An 18,685-nucleotide genomic window follows, 5' to 3' on the forward strand; every position below is an offset into this window, starting at 1 on the left:
GTATGTGGATGACATATGTACATTATTTAGAATGTGGTTTCAAAACATCTTTCTTAACTGCTTAAGTAATCATTGTAATGCTATGTTTTATTGTGATCTTTTCAAACATCAATGTAAATAATTGTGAAATAGTATTTGAATTTCTAATAGCTCTAGCAATTAAGTGGAGTAGAATTCTAAATCATAGAGGTACATTTACAAAAAATGACTAGAATATTCTAGAGCTTTGTCTCTGGTACTGGTTATTCCTGGATGTCATCTTATCCAATGGCATAAATACTGCTTTTATAACTGTCATATAAAAAATCTTAGATATGCTTATCTAAGACTTGTGTCAGTTTCTTGTTTATCATCATTGACTATTACAGCAAATGCTATTTAAAATTTACTATTTCTGGAAAGCACTTAATCTTCTAAGCTTCAAAAGGTAAATAATGTTCAATAAGAGGCATCAGAAATCCCAACCCTGGTAGCACTACTCTCAGAATCTGTTACTTGGTTGTTTGTTTGCTTTTTTAACACCCATATCTGAATCAGGAGGAAATGGCCTGGATCTGTGAAAAGACTGAGTATAACACTGAACTGGTCTGATTCAGTCTGGCAGTTTGCACGTAGAACAGACACCAAAGCAATCACACCCTGCCATCTCATTTGACCCTCTGCATTTCAAGTGGTCTTCTGTCGCTATTCATCTCCAAGACATGTGATAGTTCAGGAACACGTAATTGGAGCAAGTTTAGTTTAGTACCAAATTCCTGAGCCTGGTCGTCCCCTTTACCAGTACTTTTTGCTGTCTCTAAGCGGTAGACACGGGTCTGCTGTGTGTTTTGCATGTGGGAAATGGAGGCCACCACAAACCCTCTGCTGAAGGCTGTTTCACAGTCAGGTCTCTGCAGACAGATGGCTCCTCCATTCCTCCATCATATTTTGAGGCAGAACAATGTGTCAACTTCCAATAAACTGGTGTGGTATGTGGCCACAGCTGGAGGAGCCTCTTGAAGCAGTTCAGGTGCCAGGAGCTGCCTCCATGCAAGACTGGAGGTCTGGAGGCTGTGCTGGCATGCAGCAGGAGAGAGCAGTGTGCTCTCTGCAACCTGCACCTGAATACTTCGTCCTTCACCTTGAGCTTAGCTGCCTTAACATGTTTTCATTATGTCCTGTATTTCAAGCAGTAATTTTTTACCTGTAAAAGTAACTGGGAACATTGCATCAAAATGTTCAAATACTCATATATGTTTTTATCAAGTTCGGTAGAATTTTCTCTCATCCTTCAGTGCACAATGACCCAATATCATATTTGCTGCATGTCCTCCAGACTCAGCTGAGAATTTAGACCTTGGGTACCAGAGGAACTTTAGGCCTTGGGAACCTTTCCAGAACTGGAAAGGATTTATTGCCGCATCAACCTTCTGCTCCCCAGATGATTTGCTCCCCCTTAGGGCATTGCATATCGCCCTGACAGAAAATACCCCATCAAGAGAGGACAGAGCAATGCAAAATTATTGTGGGACCCCTGGAACTTTCATCTTGTCTGTTCTGTGTCATGAGCAGTGTGGTGTCACCACAGCCGCTTTCTCACCTGTTTTTCCCTCATGGCTCTCTGATCTCTGTATGTATATGTACACAAAATTCTTTTCATTGGCATTTACCTATCCATCCATACACGTAGTTCTTGGTTAGAAGGGGACTGTATTCCACTTTTTAGTGTGGAATGCATGCAGTCAGCCTGTTCTCAGCAGAAGATCTGGGATGGTATGTGTGCATAGCTCACGTGTGCACAGGGTGCCCATGTTCACATCAGGAACATTCTGGTCACTATTGAAGCAGTCCGGCCAAATATGATGGTATGGGTGCATAGCTCACATGTGTGCACAGGGTGCCCATGTTCACTTCAGGAACATTCTGGTTCACTATTGAAGCAGTCCGGCCAAATATGCTAAAGGAAGGTATAATTTCCAGAAATATTTAGCTCCAAATCTTAACTGACCTGAGAGTTTTACAGGCTTTTAGGATTGACCAATATTTGATTGGCGTCTCACATTTGCAGTAAAGGTCACTTTTGTTTTATAAAGATGGCTTCTTTGTCAAATTGATAAATCACAGTGGTGTAAGAGATGCTCACCAGAAATTTTCAGCATGAGGAACACAATGTGTTTCCCTTCAGCCTTTTTCTCCCCTCAGCCTTTTTCTCAGACACAACTAAATACTAGTCTGACATTCACTCCTCCCTCACCCTGCTCCTTTCCAAAGAAACAACTTGCTTTGGAGGTTTACCATTTTCTTCGCTTGATGAGAACTGTCAAACAATCCTAAAATAGGCATTATTATCAACAGCCATTATATCCAAGGCAGCTTACTCCAGTAATGAATAAATATCCATTCTCCTTCCATGCACAGATACACACCTGTCATTAGTGACAATCACAAACCATGCAACACATTTCCATGGACAGGACCTTAATTATTTCCCTCAGTTTCCCCTTGCATCTCCTTAGAATACTTGCCAGTTTAATTAGTTGTGGCTGAGTTGGAAGTGTGCTGATTTGGAGGGAAAGAGGTTGTTAAAGGGTCTTTTAAGAGATCAGGCACACTGCAGAGGTAGAGTTAAAATTAATGGCATCTGCGCTGAGGTGTGCAGTAGCTGTGACAGCTGTGACAGATGTAGTGCAGCTGCAGATTACACAGCAGTGCAGTCACCTTGTGTCACGTGTCCAGGGCATGTGTCATCCTCAGCAGCTTTATCTGTGCAGAGAAAACGCCTGATGCTAAGCCTGTCCTAGCAGTTGCTTAAAACCAACTGGATTGAGAACCAGCCCTAAGGTAATACAGTTTTCTAGTGAGGTCTAATTACATTCCAAGGAAGAAAAAAATCCCACAGCATATCTTTAATATTGAGAAGTTTCCTTGAACTTGTCTGAACACAGTGACATCAGTGGTTTTCTGGCCTGGCAAAATATATTTTCTCTGGAGCTCATTACAAAGAGGGGCTGGGTCAGCAGTAACAATGTGGCTTTATGTAAAGACTTGAGAGAAGGGAGGGCAGAGGAGTTGCAAGCCAGCTCAAGAAAGGCACTCAGTGTTAAGGGGCCACTGAAGAAGAAGCTGCAGAGACAGTTGCAAAAGAATTTATCACATAAAAATATGTGTGATGCTACACAGAGCATGTGTATGTAATATTCATAAGATCATCTTTTAGACACACTCTTCCTCTAGATTTTGAAGCTGTCTGAAATCTGCCGAGTTTCAAACCACTTAAATATAATAAAGCCTGCACTGATTATATCATGATTGCTGACATTTGGTGTCTGTCAGTCTGAAATAACTTTTCCTCCTTGCTATAATTTCCTCTAAGAAGCAAAGCAGAGTCAGTGATTTTCCACAAAATGCTCTCCAAACAGCTCCCGCCTGAATGTCTTGGTGGTTTATTTCTGAGGGCAAACCCTACTGCCCAAAAGCCTTTTTTTTCTTCCCACTCTTCATGCATTTGTTTGTCTGGTACTTCTGTGTCTGATGCTCTTGACTGACAAACTGCAGTGCTACCTGTGTATAAAAGAATGTTATTAAAAATCTTAAAAAGATCCTATTAATATTTTATTAGCATTTCTTTTCTTCCTGAGACTGAATGACAGCTTACCCAAGATAGCTGATTTTAATTATTTTTTTCAACCTGTATTCCTCTTGTCACTGTCTCCTCCAGCATAAATCCAGTCAGATATTTTTCTTTATTATTACCATAAGGCCTCAACAGCCTATAATTACTCTAAAGAATTTCTTATCTTTTATTTCTGAAGCATAGATTTTTCCCTTCTTTTCATTTTCTTTTTTTTAAAATATATTTTGGTAAGATGTGTAATTAACCTTGCAGCTGTTGATAGTCTGCTGGAGGCTGTAACTATTACACTTCATGTAGCTTCTTTCTGTCTTCCCACCCCGCCCTTTTCTTGTGTGACTGCAGGTGAAGGGCTGGTTGCAGTAAGGATATTGCTGTCTTCAAAGAAGTGAACAAAATGTATACAAAAAATTCTTTTTAGAATTGCTTTGAAAAATCCATTTTTAATGTTAAAATGATTAAAATCCTGCTCTTAATAGCACACAGTGCATATTTCCAGACATTTCCAACCTGCAGTTTCCCTGCATTTGCTTTGAAAAATCCATTTTTAATGTTAAAATGATTAAAATCCTGCTCTTAATAGCACACAGTGCATATTTCCAGACATTTCCAACCTGCAGTTTCCCTGCATTTGCTTTGAAAAATCCATTTTTAATGTTAAAATGATTAAAATCCTGCTCTTAATAGCACACAGTGCATATTTCCAGACATTTCCAACCTGCAGTTTCCCTGCATTTGCCAAGGATGGGCGATGCAGAGGAGATGGCTGCATGGTGGTCTCTGTGTGGCAGCCTCAGTTCCTCAAGAAGGGAAGCATCAGGAGCCTACACCAAAATTTTGTCTGGTAGGGGACCATGCTTGAACTGACATTGATGAAATGTAAATAATTGCACAGATCACATGACTACTCTGCTTCCACTGGAAATGGCTCTGCCTTCTACTCAAGAGGTGAATTACAAGAAATAGGAGAGAAACTGTTTCAGATCTGTGATGAAAAATACATAAGGCTATTCTCAAGACACATTGCCTTGTCATTAAATAAAAGGCTTCTTTCAGGATGCTGCATGTCTGAGAATTATGATTTGTAAGTAGAGTAAATTCAGGTGCAATGTTTCCATGATAATTGTCCTTTTTTATTTTTTTACAGAGGTTCACCTCTCTTGGGCAGACTGATTGACATCACAGTGCTTGCAACATCCCCAAGAGATTACTTTTTGAAAATAAGTAATACACACCCAAACAGAACATGTTAGAAACAAATTTAGTGAAGACATTGTTTCAGCATTTTAAGACTTCAATGTAACCTTTTCCATGGAGTACTGAAAGAAAGTTAGTCCTCCAGTGATGGACAAAGCAAGTAGAAATTATTATAGATAAATCTCTAGTGTCAGTACTTTCCTTGAATACTTCTACAATGACCTCCACCATGACATGCAGAGGTCACCTATTTTAAGAGTCAAAGCTCACTCAGACCTTTCAAAACCTCAGGTGTGAATTCCTAAAAAGGGATTATGGATTTTGGATTCATGCATGTCATGATTTTAAGATGTGCCCCACAACACAGAGACAGAACTGAAAGTCCTTTTTTAATTCCTTCTTGTATAATACAAAGAATACGCAGCTCTATGTGTGTTGATTGCTTCCTAAGGTTTGGAGCTTATGATAAAAAAAAGACACTATATAAAAGACATTTTTAAAAGCAGTTATCACACTACTTGTATCCTAACCAAATTCTTTATTTTTTTCATTGGTTGGGTTTCAATATCTTTTAAGGGTTCTTGGTAAGAAAAATCAGAACTGGGAGAAATAAAAGCAAAGGACAGAAGTCACCTTAGCTACTTTTAGCTGTTTAGCTACAGTGGAAGGCGGTGACCTGAGTTCACTCTACTGCTGGTGAGGAGAAAAGGCCTCATTTAAGGAGCAGTTCATCCTGTCTTAAGACACAAACCCAAAAATTATGAGAAAATTTGTTTTCTCCAAGGTTTCATGCATGCATCTTGTATAACAAGCACAGATTAAACACTTTTTAGCAGGAAATTTTACATGTGGTGAACCTTTCCCATGCAAATAAGTGAGAAGCAGTGTTGAAATTCAGTTGGTCTGTCAGTGCCCAAGCACTTATGTCACTGATATTTATATATTCCTGAGGCAAAAATAGACATAGAAATCTCTCAGTGAACATCTGTGAAGTCCTTTGAAAAGTGTCCTAAACATAAGAAAAAAAAAAAGTAAAAATAACCAAATGTTGCAAAAAATTTCTTTAAAATTGTTATAAAAAGCAGACAGAGCAAAATCCAAGAGCTCTGTTTTAAACACAGCAGTTCTCTGAGCATCATTTGCTGTACTCAGCATTTCATTTCAATGCACACAGTCTTTGGGACTATAAAATAAAAGAGTAATATGAAAAATCCCATCATATGTTACTTTTCAACATGTGTCAGGCAGCAAATTCATTAGTCTGGTTCTTCCTTGCTGTATCCTAGGAAACTCGAGTCAGTTGGAAGTCTAACTGTATTCGGGATCACAATAACCTGCAGTGGAGATAAACATTTCTTCTATCTCAGTACAGATATAAGTCTACACTACACTTCACTGCATGTTGCTGCTCTACTAAAAAATTTGTCTTTTCTTTCTCTCCTATCTGGTTTGTCTCCATAGATCATATGAGATTCCAGGATGTGCTATGACAGTCAAACATTTGAATTCTCTCCTTGAGGCTGGACCCATACTGGGTGTGAAACCATGACGTTCAATCATTACATTTTCTGGTATCAGGCAACTCTCCAGTCTGGAGAAATGGCATGTAGTGAACAGTGTCCTTGAAACTAAAGGACCTTGTTCTTGTCAGCTGACAAGAATTGACCTCTTAAATAAAAGTGTAACAAGATGAGGAATTCCAAATGGCAACTGGCATATATTTATGTCTTGCCAGATTCCTTCTATATTACCCTGGTTATTAGCCAAGGTGCCTCTGTCTCTTCTCTCTCAAATTGTTTTCTGTTGGGAAAAAACACTTTTTCCAATTCAGGCAGGCTTCTTTTCCTTGCCTGTGCTGAAAACACTTTTCTACTAGTTTTAAGAAGAGCTGACATCAATGAAAAAAATTCTCAAAATGAATAGTTTTGGCATTGTCAAACAAACAGGTGCAACAGCACCTGAAATAATGGAATTATCAGGTAGCAGGTTGAAAATAAACTAAAGGACGCACTTTTTCTAAGTGTATAATTAAATTATCTAACTCATTGCCAGAGGTTCTGATAAAAGGCCACAGAATAAATGTTTTTAAGAAGAAACCAGCCAAATTTATGACAGACAGTTTTACAGGGGGCTACTGAAAGCAGGAGCCAGATTTGAGCTTTCCCTGGGCACTGCTGACAAGAGCCAACAGCAGCTTTGTTGGAGTGGGTGGGTTCTAGATCTGGCTCAGCATTGTCAGTTCCATTTTCTTGAATCCATTTAGTGCTTGATGAAATATGGCTATCCTGAGATATTATTTTCCATCTATTTTTTCCAAACAGACCTTTAGTGGGTCTAAACTTATGCAGAAATTGCATGTACCATATATATCAGTTTTGTTCCAATCCACCAGTTCCCCCTTTTTTCTTAGTAATTTTACAGTCCATTCATTGAAATCTTTACATACAAGCTCTACCCTAAACCAATTCAAAAGATTATTTGCTAGGTATATCAGTAAATATATAAACAATACTTTGATGTCTCACATTTGGAAGGGAGATGTATCTCCTTTATTTACCAAGATTACAGAAAATATATTAATATTAATTTCAATGAAAAAATAAAAGTTTTTACTGATACAGTGCTAAGTTTCAAAGAATCAGAGATGGAAAAGATCAGTAAAGTTTTTGGCTTCAAGGCAGGTTCAATGTAGGATCCTTGATGTTCATTTTCCATTGTTTCAACCATTTCTACCGGCAAACTGCTTTGCCTGCAGAAAACGAAATGTGAAAGAAAAAAATTAAGTGCTTGAATCTGTTACTACACAGACATTACAAGATGAGTTTTTAGTGGTTTTAGAAATACTAGTTTTATCTCATTTGGCAGAGGAATTCTTTGGAAAAGATGAAGAGTGGATGGAGACTAAGACAGCTCAGTCTGCTGAGCCAAGAACTTCATTTTCTTGACTCCAAAGTTCACAGACATAAGGAGATAGAGTACACAGCCTGAAAAAATGCTGCTGTCCAATTTTGTCATTACCAGAACCCCAATGAAAGTATCATGCATAATAATTACTTACTGATTACAATACTGACTCACTACAATAAAGTATTCCTCTATGTGGCTTTTGTAAATATGTGTCATTACGCAGTTTGATGATTCCTAACTACTCCAGGTTTTCTTTTAAAAGGAAACACTAGATAAAGAGTACAGCTCCCAAGACAGTTCCTGTATCTTATATATTATCATTACTAATGTTGTTGCTAACCATAAAATCCCAGTCCCATTTTTTGGGATTTCTAATCCATCTCAGGAAAGAAAAGATCATATTCTCTCTCCTAAAGATATTGTGAACTGGTGTGAAATACAAAAATTTGAAACAAGCAGAGTCTATAAAATAAAGATGAGTTTTCAATATGGTGGAGAAGGATAGCAGCAAGAATGCAATCCTGTAGTTTCATACATTAATTTTGCATGGAACTTGATGGTTGATATAATATAGTTTTTTTTTTTATTTCGGCTTTGTTTGTGGGGTTTTGTGTGTTTTAATAAATAAGTACATGCTTCATGTCTCTAGGGGTTGTTCTGCTTTAGTGCATTGGTGAGTCTGGGGTAGGCACAGCAGATGCAATGATTTCTCGGGGAATCCAAACTGAGCAAGGGACTTCTGCATTAGATCTATGATTAGATAGTTTCTTTAAAATAAAGCTACATTTGTGCAGTTTCACTCATCCATCTGGATAGATTGAAAATAACTGCTTCTGCTTCTAAGTGTCTTGTTATAATTCTAAGTGTCTCAGAACTATCGCTCTATTTTAAGCCTCCTTTAAAAAATTAATTTGGTGTTCATTAAAAGCTTCTTCCTCACAGCCTCCTTAGTGAAATGTTATTGTTTGATTGCTTTCAGAAAGTCAAGGATCATGATAGAGTTCTCAACCTATCTTTTGGAATTTCAGACATTTTGCCTAACAATGAGAAATGAAATAGATCATCTGTCAAAATGCTTAGTTCTGTTTTTGTTTTTTGTTTTTTTTTTTCTCTATTCTTGCAGATATAGGAAGATAGACTCTAATTTTGTACACTTAGATTGACATCCACCATGCCTTGCAAGAAAACAATTATTCTGATTTCATCTTGGCTTAAATAAATCCAGAATTTGGAAAGATAGATGTTATTTTTGTTAATGTTTTTTTAGAAGTTGACATGGGTTTCAGTCATATCCCCACTACTGTTTTATTATTGTTTAGTCACATGATTTCCTGATTTCGAGTTTATCATCCTATTTCTGCAAAATGATAGGGGTTTTTCTTGTCTCTTTCTCCAGTATGAGAGCAGTTCCATTAAGTCTTCTTCATGCCAGGGAGAATTTCTTGCCATCAGAACTAAACATATGAGAAAATAAAGGGAAATTTGACCAGATGTTATTTCAGGAAGTTGCAACAGGACTTAATCTAAAGCTTTGCTTTAGTGAGTCACTGTGATTTTCACTCTTTTTCAACTAAATATTTTGGTATTATTTCAGGAAGTCGCAACAGGACTTAATCTATTCTATGCTTTGCTTTAGTGAGTCACCGTGATTTTCACTCTTTTTCAACTAAATATTTTGTTTTTAAGCATGAGGTGCTGAAAAACAAATGTAAGGTTTCTGACAAAATGGTTTTTTTGGTTTTTTGGGGTTTTTTTGTTTTTTTTTTTTTTCCCTTAGTTACCTCTCACATCTCTCCAGAAACCACTCCCAGACTGCTAGTAGACTACACATGAAAAATTACTTTTCTGTAAGAAAGATAAGGTTCTATAGCAGTGTGTTGCTGTTTGAGAATTTCACTTTTTTAATCTTAAGCCATCCTCTAGGTCCTTTTTCCACATGCTTAGTATTTCAATGGAGCCCTCTCTTGGCTTTACAGACACTTCCATTTATTCTAGTACTCACTTGAAAATGATCAGGTTCCCACAACTCCTTTTTACAGGAGTGCTGGTGTGTGACGTGTCAAGGGCAGAAGTTTCATGCTCCCTACTCTGGACTGGAAATCAGGAAGGGACAAAGCCAAAAGGGAATGGTGTTGGGAGTGCTGTAACTTGCTCAGTTTGAGCACTTCAGCTGGACTCCTTAATGATAATTCACAGTTCATCCCCAGGCTCCTTCCCTCTTTCTTACATTTTCTCAGTAGAGCAATGGTGACATCAGTCTTTTTTATTTTTTTAATGTGGATTTTTGCCCACTCAGTGCTCAACTGAAGTACTTAATATTTTTCATCTGAAAGTCTCATCTAGTGGTTTGGGGATTACAGTTAATTCCTCTTTTTTTTTTCCTTTTCTCCCAAGAAGCCATCAAAAGATAAAAAACCCAAACCCAAACAACTGAGAGAAGGAAAAAAGTTGTACTCTAAACACGTGTTGCACATGATAGAAACAGCTGCAGCCCTGTTGACAATATAATACCACTGCAATCCCCAGGATATAACTCAGATACTGAATTTCAGACTGCAGAGGAATGGTGCTTAAGGATCCTTGAAAAGAATTATGTTTGGAAGGGAAAAGAAAGATTAAGTAAAACAGAGGAAGTATGCTGGTGGTCCAGTGCAGAAACTCCAAATAAATATTGTTAAAAAAGAGAAAAGTTAGTACACCCACAATAAACACATTTAGCTGATATGTACATTTTCTCCACTGTAATCTTAAGTTTCAGGATTTGTTTGTTTTTAGTGCTATTAGGGACTGAAGCACATAGTGAAGGCTGTTGCTTTTGTATTGATATGATGTTAACAAGAGATGAACACATGCTAATAGAGCAATGGCAGGAATAAAAATAATATCATTTATGAAAGAGAAGGATATTTAGAGAAAGACCCTTCTTTTCTATTTCTCTTCCTTTACAATAAGTAAATGAACAATGTCACTTATAAGGCAACTTTTAATCCTTGTTTACTTCTTCAATTACAGTGATGTTTGCCTTCAGAAAAAATTGATTTCAAAACATACCTACTGCAAGAAAGAAAAACATAGACCTTGTTCCAGTTTCTACTGCAAATGGAAGTTTCTATTTGGCTTATAGTTCATCCTCCCAAGAAAAAAATAAATTAAAGCTATTTGTTTACAGTCTGATATCTGCTTCTTCACTTTTGCTAAACCCGTTAATTTTATGGCATAAACAGTTCTCTGGGAAGATAAGGGACTTTGTATAAACTCCTTGTCCCTAGCAATGCTGGCTGTGCTCAGTCTCCTTGTTACCCTTGCTTAGGAAGAACCCACACAACGGAGAGCCCTGTCTGGGACCAGTGCCTGGTCCCCACTGCTGAGCAAGGACCAGCTGAAGGCTCCTCATGGTGCCATCTCCCGGGCCTGTCCCCAGGGCTGACTCACAGTGCCAAGGGAGAAGCTCAGTCTATTCCCCAGAGAGCACTTTAAGCAACACTTCCTTATCCTGTGTGTGTGCCCTGGTTTTCTGTGCATGGTCTGATGGAAGTTCTATCACCTGCTCATCACAGGCTGGTCTGAATTCCCGCCTAGCAATTCTCCATTTACCTACCAAAGGACAGGCAGAGATTCTGGAAATCTTTGTTCAGCCTTCCTACAAGGGAGATGCAAGCACATCTGGTGAGATTTGTATCAGCCTAAACCTGAACTCTTGCAGAGGAATGAGGTCATAGCAGAAGGGTCTTGTCAGAGCTGTGGGGAGAAACAACCAGTTGTAGAGCATCAACTCATTTAATCTACTTTGGTGTCTAGTTTGGGACTAAGTGAATCACATCATGGAAACAATATACCCTGAAGGTACTGTAAGAAGGTTTGTCCAGCCACTAACATCAACATTGTAAGTTTCATCATTGGCCAGATGGTTCTATGCAAGAAGCTAGGCTTCAGGAGGTACCCAGATTTTGTTTCTTCACCAAATGGAGGTATAGCCATATCCAGGGATTTTACCAGAGTTTAAGCAACAGAAGTAAAAACACAGACAGAGGTATGTTTAGCAATGTAATGTCTCTGTGCAGGGTTCACTGCTGTCCCATCAGTGAGGATATTCTTTACATAGCAAGTGACAACAGGATCCAGAATGCTCCTAGGCAAGAAAACAAGTGACTGATATTCACCGGCACTCGTGAAAATACTAAAACAAGATTGTATGTGACAGAAAATCGGCACCTCAGAGTTAAGCACTAAGTTCAGTACATTCAGATATCACTGACTGTCAGACTACTCCATATTTGAAAACACTTTTCATATGTCATTACACATACCTCTGCCTCACTGCTCATTTAAGTTCCATGTAACAGTCAAAAATGCGAAGGTGGATAAAAGGAAAGAGAGAATCCACTGGAGGTTTCTACTTTTCCAGGTTAATTTGCTTCTAACTCTCTAAAGAGTACCAGAATAAGAAAGGAACACCTAAAGGTACCTACAATCAGTCCTGCAGTAGTGTTTGAACAAAGTCTGTAATATTTAACACAAAAATGGACTTTCAACACTCACATCACCCAGCCCTACATTTTAACTGAACGACAGGTGTGGACAGATGAACTGGGCTAACTCTCAACCTGCTATACAGAATATTTTTTGGATGATATTCACTTGTCCTTTCTTTAGAGATAGGCAACCATATAGATAACATGCTGACCCTGAAAACAGTCACAAAAAATTTGATATGTGCTTGGAAATACATTACAGACAAAATACATGTTTATTTCAACAATTGTAGGGGTTTTTTTGTTTATTTGGGATTTTTGGGGGGGGTTTTCCCATTTTTCACTTGTCACTATTCTCCTTTTCCTCCTGCACCAGAGAATGGTAGTGAATGTTCTTACTGAAACACACTTTCTGCCCTCTTGGCTTGCTTAGAGCAATTTCAGTGGAAAATAAGATACCCAACACATACTCCTTTACATCTCAGCTAGGTCAAGCAACTCAGACAGTCATAATAAACTAAATTATTCTCTTAATCCTCAGAACTGTCAGATATTTGAAGCCGTGTAGCCTCCTTTTGTGCATGTCACTCATATAAGTGGATAATTTTTCTAAATCTAAATGGATAGCAAGTGTAAGCAAAAATAATATCTATAAGAAATAGATAATAATAATAATATAACAAATTTGCCCTTATTATTTCTTGCTACTTTGACTTCCAGTCTATATTACTCATCAGTATTTATTTTGATTGGTATCAGAGCCTGAGCTTGGATTGAATAGAGTGCAAAATCTTGCTAAGACGTGGTAAATTCAAACATAAACTGTTGGGAAAATGCTCAGGCAAACTTAAGCTTGTCCTTTAGGGAAGAAGCTTTAAATGACTGAACTTGCTGAGACTAATAATGTTCATCCCTTCTTGAATTATATTTCTCTTTTTCCCCCCGCTCTTTTTCCTTTTTTCTTTTCTTGTTTTTCTCTTAAATTTTTCTCCCCCCGAACAGTTAAGTTGCAAATTTAATGTTTTTAGTCAGCTTCTGGAAGTCAGTATCAGAACATTATTTACATTTTGAAGCCAAGCTGTATCTGGAGAATTTCAATCACGTCACTTTTATGAGTTTCTACAAACCGAATGCTGAAAAGTCTACTGTGGCACTTTTTTAAAGCCAAGTAGGAAGCAGAGGGGAGGAAAAAACTCAGAAAAACAGAGAGAAACTTTGCACTGTAAATGCATGTTTCATTTTTTAGTATTAATAATTCCTCAGTGCATCTGTATTAACATTATATTGTTGCTGTAGATTTGATTTAGAATAGCTTTATATATAAGCTATGCTCTGATACTGAATTTTATTTCACAGAATCCATGCTTAATCTGGCCTTAATGAAAAAGAAATGTTAGCAAGAAAATAATAAGACGTACAAGGTATTCTTCACAGCTGTGGAGGATGTTTCATGCCTCATACACAGAACAAAGGAGAACAAAAATTTGTGTTCATTTTAAGCAAGCATGGAATCTGAACTAGAAGAAATGGTCTCAAAAATTTAATTTAAGAGAGAAAGTTGGCAGAACCATGTTGACGGTTGTAAAAGAGATACAGCAAAAACACTATTAAGTTGTTGTTTAACATAAAGTCATAATTCTAACATGAAGAATTTAATAATTGATGTAGCAGATCTGTGCCACAGCCACCCATCATCATTTACATTACTTGAGTGAAAATAATGGCTAACAAATCAATCAGGCAGAGAGAACAATTTGAGAATGTCCAGGTGCTTTGCCATTCCTAAAGAACTTTCACCCTGTATTTTATTAAAGTGGTATGGCCTGTTAATGGAAAGAAGATAAAAACCACATTTGCTTCTGAAGTAATCTTTCCAGTCTCATTAAAGTCAATGGAACTGCATGAAGCAATGAAAAACAAAATTTGTTCTTATATATTCCTCCAGGAACAACCTATCCAGCAGCAGAAATGATGCCCCAGCAGACATTAAAGTTGTATGTCTTTTCCCGGTAGGGCCTGATTGGATGGATTCAAATTAAATCTTGCTACTTCTATTTTTTGCTGTTAAGCTGTTTGACTTTGAGGTAATTGATAAGCCTGTCTGACTACTGATATATTGAAAATGGCAGCAATATCTCAGAATGGGCTATCTTTTTTTTAAAGACTGATAAAAAGTAATCACTGTAAGTGGATGTGGTTAAAGGTTAGAACAACAGGAATCCCAGTGTATCTTGACAACAATAAGCATAGAATCACAGTCCACAGAAGCCTGGCCCTGCACAGCAGCATCCCAAAGAGTGCACCATGTGCCCAAGAGCATTGTCCAAATGCTTCTTGAGCTTTCTCAGTTTCTTCTGCTTTCTCAGCTTTCTCAGTGCTGTGACCCCTTCTCTGGGGAGTCTGTTCCAGTGCCCACATATCCTCTGGGTGAAGAAACCTTTTTCTAATATCCAACCTAAACTTCTCTGGCACAACTTCAGGTCATTCCATTTCTGTCATCATAGAAAAGAGATCAGTTTCTGTCTCTCCTCTTCCCTCACAAGGAAATTGTAACTGCAGTGCAGTCTTTCCTCGGTCTGCTCTTCTCCAGGCTGAACAGACCAAGTGACCTCAGTCACTCCTCACACAGCTTCCCCTCAGGGCCCTTCATCATCTTTGTTGCACTCCTTTAGACACTCTCTAACAGCTTTGTATCCTTCTTCTATTGTGGCACCCAAAACTGCCCCCAGAACTTGAGGTGAGGCCACCCCAGCTCAGAGCAGAGCAGGACAATCCCCTCCCTTGCCTGGCTGGCCATGCTGTCCCTGATGCCCCCAGGACAGGGTTGTCCTTCCTGGCTGCCAGGACACGACTGGCTCATACCCACTTTGCCACTGACCAGGACCTCCAGGTCCCTTTCCATGGCACTGCTTTCCAGAATCTCATTCCCCAGTCTGTCCCTATATCCAAGGTTGCCCTTGCAGAATCCAGCACTTGTCCTTATTAAACTTCATGTGGTTGTTGATTGCCCAGCCCTATAATTTATTGGGGTGTCTCTGCAGAGTCTCTCTGCCTTGATAATTTGTGTCTTCAGTCAAAACATTGCACAAACATGAATAAGTCAACCATTGCAGCCATGTTCAATTGTATTTGTCTTTTTTATAGTTGAGAAAAGCAGAATACAAACAAGCCATATATTATGCTCAGCATTGCAGCACCCAAGGACACGTAGTGATAGGACATGATAGAACAAGAGCTTCAAACTGAAAGAGGATAGTCCTAAATATAAGGTGAGAGTGATAAGGCTGTAACTGCCCAGAGAAGCAGTGGATGCCCTATTTGTGGAAGTGTTCAAGGCCAGGCTGGATGGGTCTTTGAACAACCTGGTCTAGTGGGAGGTATCTCTGCCTACTGCAGGAGGGCTGGAACTAGGTCCCTTCCAAACCAAATAATTTTATAAATGTTTCCACTGTTTCTAGATGAAAAGTCCTGATATTGTTCACACCCAGGTTACAATGCCTTTCAGTTTGGTTTTCTGCAAGTTCATGTGAAGCAGGGAAGAGAGGAGTTTGTGCAGCTACACCACTGGTCCTTTCTACCCTTCTGTGTAGGTGCTTGAAAGTCACAAGATATCTACCTAGCAACATTACTGTCCTCCAACTTCGTTGTCTAATCTTAAGCTTGTAGATTTCTTAGTTTTCTGATTCACCATGAAGTTCTGCCTTCAGGTACATGAAAACCATGATGGTGGCAAACAGCTCATTTAATGCCTAGGTTGTATCACAGTCATTCCTGCCTGTTTTGCCTGAGAGGATTCACATAGGATTGCCAAGCAAACATCTAATTGAGGTAGCCATAAATAAAGTTATGGTTTTGTTGCCGATGGCAGGAAAGAAACTGCTGGGAGGCAGGTGATGGACAACAGTGCAAACTCTTCTGTGTGTGTCCAGGTGCTGATTCCCTTGGTAATTTTACAGATACATCTGAAGGTGAGATCCTAACCCTGGCTACCATTTTCTGACACTGCTGATTGCTACCCAGCAGCATCATCCAGCCAAATTCTTCTGAAGGATGTGCTCCACAAGATGCATGATCATGCAAGCTCATTGACACACATCTCAGCTGCCAGAAGATGTGCAGAGAGGATGCATGGCGCTACTGCATGTCAAAAGAAGCAGAAGGGAATGGACTGGCACTTGGTGTTGGCAGTCCTGTTGGTTTTTTCTGCATCTTGACTAGGATGTTACAGAAGGAGGCCATGGTCTTTTTACGATGAGTCCATCTTTCCCCTGCCCTTACTTTCCCAAAAGCTCTCTTGATCCACTGCTACCCCCAAATAAGATATTATCTCTTTATCCCAAAGATCAATGCTGCAATAATGCAGCCTTGAACAGAGAAGGTAGAAGCATATGCAGCTTTTTTCACTTTCTTTTTGTCAACAAGGTGCCTCTTCAGCACACTGATAAGCAGGAGAAGGTCTTCTTTAAATGAGGGTCAGGCTGATTACATATATATTTCTACGTTAGAGTGGTTTCTCACTTAAATTATCTAATATATATCTATTTTAAAATAGATATATTTCTCATGATAAACTGGTCCTCTATATGCCAATCAGAGGCTGGGGTCTTTGGGTATTTTTGTCTCTCACAGAGACTCTCACTGTATGGAGGACACAGATTGTCTCAGTGTCTCATATCTAGGTAACAAAATTATGGGATGGTAACAATTGCCAGAAGTTTCTGGCTATTCAGAGAAGAAATTTAACTGCTTGGCCTTACAGAAGCTTTTAATTCTTCTTGCTTGACTCAGTTGTAACACCACAGATATTATAGATGAGAAAGACTCATTTATAAGTCTCACAAAAGTAATGGATGCTTTAAAGAGATATCATTGTTTATCGCACACGTGGGTGAGGGAAGAGAGATGTGAATTCATGTATTTATTTTTTTAATAGCTGTGAGAATTGGGACAACTAATTTACAGTTTATCTGCATGATATTTTATAGTAGGGAAATACGAGAGGAAGACACAAGAGAAACATAATTCATATTTCTGCATTACATTTTCTGGGTAAGAGGAGTTGGAGAGTAAGGAGCTTTATCAGTATTTTAGCCTTTGTGAGGAAGATTTCAGAAGGACAATTTTATATCTTGTACATCGTATTTGTGTGCATTGTGTTTAGCAATTTTTTTGATGTCCATGAGGGTTTAAGAAATATGCTTCTGGGTATACTTTCTTAGCCATGTGCAAAAATTTTACTTTAGCACTGAAGAGCACTAAAGAAAACCTTTCAGCATGTGTGGCATGAAGTGCCCTAATACAGAATGTGCCAGCATAGAATGCACACATGGGACACTCCCACCACCACAAACTGTGGTAGGACACAAATTATGAGAGCTGTGAAGGCTTATGTGCAGAGAGACAAAAAAAAAGGGCTATGCTACCGCCATCAAACAAAGACTTGTGACATGAATACCCCACATGAAGAAAGGCAGTTCATTCCAGAAGGTAAAGTCATTGAGCAGGACACATATGAGATGCTCTGACTGCACTGGGGATTCCCTCTGGTATGAGAGTGAAGGTATATCCTAAACACCTTCTAGGTTTTCATGTTATGGGTGTATGAAATTATAAGTTCGTGTCTCGGGGATTCACTCATCATCACACAAAGGTCCTTGAGAGCTCCAGACACAGAAAGTGTAAATTAACACAAGAAACACAAAGCCTCTCTCTTTCACTCCATTTCACACACATAATCATAAATCAGAGAGTGAGGAAAGTCACTGGAGGCAGAAATCCTCATTTGGCTTTAAGTCCAGATTTCAGCTCTTTTCTGTAAATTTGTTATTGTATCTGTCTTAGTAATATGAGCTGAGAGGAGCTGTAAAAATCCATGAGGGGAAGCTCTTCCAAAAATATTTTATTCCTTCAGCCTTTTAAACAGCTGGTTTCTTTCTGAGGAAAAGCTGACAACTGCACCAGACTCTGTTGAATTATGTATTGTACATTTGGGGAGCAAGCTGCAATATGCAATGCAGTGAGCAAAGCTTTCCATATGCATTTGTCTAAGGATAAGACACAAATCCAAGTCCAAGAGGTGATAAACCCAGTGGTTTGTGTTCCAATCAGTTATAGCTGTGCTCAAAAATAATACCTTGTAAGTGCACATTAGGGGCAATGGAGCAAAAAATTACACATGCAAATGTAACTCAAGACACAGCCTTGTTGTTGAAAAAAGATTCTTCTCTATTGTAAAAGAGCACTGAAGAGGAGAGCTATTTACAGGGTTACTGTGCATTCTGTATTCTAAATTATGGTCCTTATTGACAAAGAGAGCAGGTGTAAGAAAGTTGGAAGTCAGGTAAAAGAGTGAAGTATAACAATGTTGTAGGACAACATTGAACCAGGAATTCTTTGGCTACAAAAAAAATCTTCCTAGTTATGAGGATCACTATTATCCTGTAAGTGGAGAAAAAGTGAAGGTTAGGCTTTAGCATTAGTAGTGCATTAATGCTTTTCC

The sequence above is a fragment of the Passer montanus genome, unplaced genomic scaffold, assembly GCF_014805655.1.
Source record: "Passer montanus isolate IOZ18808 unplaced genomic scaffold, ASM1480565v1 scaffold34, whole genome shotgun sequence".
Lineage (NCBI taxonomy): Eukaryota > Metazoa > Chordata > Aves > Passeriformes > Passeridae > Passer > Passer montanus.